This window comes from Rutidosis leptorrhynchoides, chromosome 3 (genome assembly GCF_046630445.1).
Source record: "Rutidosis leptorrhynchoides isolate AG116_Rl617_1_P2 chromosome 3, CSIRO_AGI_Rlap_v1, whole genome shotgun sequence".
Classification (NCBI taxonomy): Eukaryota; Viridiplantae; Streptophyta; class Magnoliopsida; order Asterales; family Asteraceae; genus Rutidosis; species Rutidosis leptorrhynchoides.
The window spans coordinates 228306625-228310113 of NC_092335.1; positions in this window are offsets into that span (position 1 = coordinate 228306625).

The following is a 3489-nucleotide window of genomic DNA, read 5'->3' on the forward strand; positions in this document are numbered from 1 at the left end:
AATATCCACATCATTCCGGGACACCCATCGGACATGATAAACTCGAAGTACTAAAGCATTCCAAATTCCAGAATGGGGGTTGTTAGTTCCCGTAGATCTACCTTTAGGATTCGCGTCAATTAGGGGCCAGTTCCCTAATTCTTAGGCTACCAAGCTAAAAGGGGCATATTCGGTTTAATAATTCAACCATAGAATGTAGTTTCGATTACTTGTGTGTATTTCGTAAAACATTTATAAAACTGTATGTATTCTCATCCCAAAAATATTAGATTTTAAAAGTGGAACTATAATTCACTTTCACAGATTTTTTACTTCGTCGGGAAGTAAGACTTGGCCACTGGTCGATTCACGAACCTATAACAAATATGTACATATATATCAAAGTATGTTCAAAATATATTTACAACATTTTTTTATTACGTTTTAATAATTTGAGTTTGTTAAGTCAGCAGTCCTCGTTAGTAACCTACAATTAGTTGTCCACAGTTAGATGCACAGAAACAAAGCAATATATATTATCTCGAATCAATCCACGACCCAGTGTCTAGAAGTCTCAGACTCGATCACAACTCAAAGTATAAATATTATTTTGGAATCAACCTCAACTCTGTATAGCTAACTCAAACATTACTGCATATAGAGTGTCTATGGTTGTTCCGAAATATATATATAGATGGGTCGATATGATATGTCAAAACATTGTATATGTGTCTATGGTATCCCAAAATTTCATAATATGTATAATACAATATAAATTAGTTAGGATATGTTTAGTCTAGATTTGTTACAAAATTTTCATAGCTAAAACTAGCAAATTTATCCAATTTTGTTTTACCCGTCATTTCTTCGTTTCAAATCCGTTTTGAGTGATTCAAGTTGCTATGGTTTCATAATGAACTGAAATTTATGAAACTAAACAGAAAAAGTATAAGTTTATAGTCGAAAATAAGGTTACAAGTCATTTTTTAAAGAGGTAGTCATTTCCGTCGAAAAAACGACATCTTGATGACCATTTTGAAAAACATACTTCCACTTTGTGGTTAACCATGATTTTTGGATATAGTATCATGTTCATATGTAATACCATTTTTCCAGAAAACAAACTTCAAATTCAAAGATTAAGATACTTTTTATTTTTTAACCCAAAACAACCCCCGATTTCACTACGACGGCGTATGTCCGGTTTTACGGTGTTCTTCGTGTTTCCAGGTTTTAAATCATTAAGTTAGCATATCATATAGATATAGAACATATGTTTAGTTCATTTTAAAAGTCAAGTTAGAAGGATTAACTTTATTTGCGAACAAGTTTAGAATTAACTAAACTATGTTCTAGTGATTACATGTTCAAATCTTTGAATAAGATAGTTTTATATATATGAATTGAATGATGTCATGAACATCATTACTACCTCAAGTTTAGTAGGTAAACCTACTATAAGTGACAAAAATTCATCTAGATTCAAATGATTCTTGGATGGGTTGAAAGTTCTTGAAGTAGAATCATGACACGAAAACAAGTTCAAGTAAGATTTCCACTCGAAATAAGATAGTTATAGTTATAGAAGTTGAATCAAAGTTTGAATATGAGTATTACCTTGTATTAGAAAGATATATTACTGTAAATAAGAAAGATTTCTTGAGCTTAGATGATTACTTGGGTTGGATTAGAAAGCTTGGAACTAATCTTGCAAACTTGATAGTATTCTTGATTTTATGAAACTAGAACTTATAGAATTTATGAAGAACACTTAGAACTTGAAGATAGAACTTGAGAGAGATCAATTAGATGAAGAAAATTGAAGAATGAAAGTGTTTGTAGGTGTTTTTGGTCGTTGGTATATGGATTAGATATAAAGGATGTGTAAGTTTGTTTTCATGTAAATAATTCATGAATGATTTATAATATTTTTTGTAATTTTGTGAGATATTTCATGCTAGTTGCCAAATGATGGTTTCCACATGTTTAATGACTCACATGGGCTGCTAAGGAGCTGATGATTGAGTGTATATACTGTGACAACCCGGAAATTTCCAACCAAATTTATAACTTTATCTTTATATTATTCCGACACGATAAGCAAAGTTTGTTAAGTTAAATCTCAAGAATTTTAAATTGTGTTCATACATTCATTATAACCTCGACCAAATTCCGACGATTCACGAACCGTTATATATAAATAAATATGTATATATATATATTATAACTTGAGAATATTAATAAAGTATTAAACATATAATACTTTACATGAACGTATTTGTTTCAATATGTTTATCGATGGAATTAGAAGATAATATCAAATGATTAATTTATCAGATACATTATGATATGATTACGGGTCTATGTTATGAGGTCCACTATGATTTAAGAAATCTATTCTTTTTGACAACATTCGGAAAATGGTAAAGTGATTTATAAGTAAGAACGTGAAGTGTAAATAACTTAGATGTTGGATATCGACAAGTTAAGTAACTCGACATTTTTCATTAAGATGATTTCATACGTTTATTTAACCTTTGAACTTTATCCCATGCTTCACCAACAAACTGAAATTTAAAAACTTGAAACCTATTATGAATATATATGATTCTACTTTTCTAAAACATTTTATGATATAACGATTTTCATTATTTTAACCTTTAAATAAAATGATTCTTAAAAATATATTTGGTTTTGGAAAACAAAATTATTATATTTATTTGATTTAGTTTCAAACGTACAAAAACGTTTTCAGTTTAAAAAGAACTTTATTATTAAAACGTATATAACTTTTATAAATATCTAGAACCACTTTTGACAACTCATTACTTAACCAGTATGATAAAGATAACGATATTTATATTTTATTTTATTAAATATATATAACGATTTAAATTAATATTATATATATTTATACGCGTATTATACGTACATAGTTTTATACTTTTACTATACTTAAACTTTACCTTTACTTTATTTTTACTTTACTTTAACTTTAATAATTCACTTTAATAATTCATACTTTAATAATTCACTTTAATAATTCATACTTTAAAAATTCACTTTAATAATTCATACTTTAATAATCCACTTTAATAATTCATACTTTAATAATTCACTTTAATAATTCATACTTTAATAATTCACTTTAATAATTCAAAAATCTATTATAAATAGAATTCAATAGGTTTCATTATTTTATAGAAACTTGAAAATATTTTTCTCTAAACTCTCTCAATCGATTTACATATATATATTTACTCCGTATTATTTCAAGATATTATTAGTATACATAAAATATTACGTCAGAGTGCTGTCCGAGTGATTTTGAAATTGTTTTTCGAGTGGGATTGGATTAAGGAAATTATGGGTTATAGCTATGGAGGTGATTGGGTATGGTTCATGGGTATGCTCGTGAGGTCAATATAGTGTTTATCATATCCGTTGCGCCTACGTACCTTTCCTGCAATATTGAATCTCGATATTGATACGTGAGTACTCATAATTTAA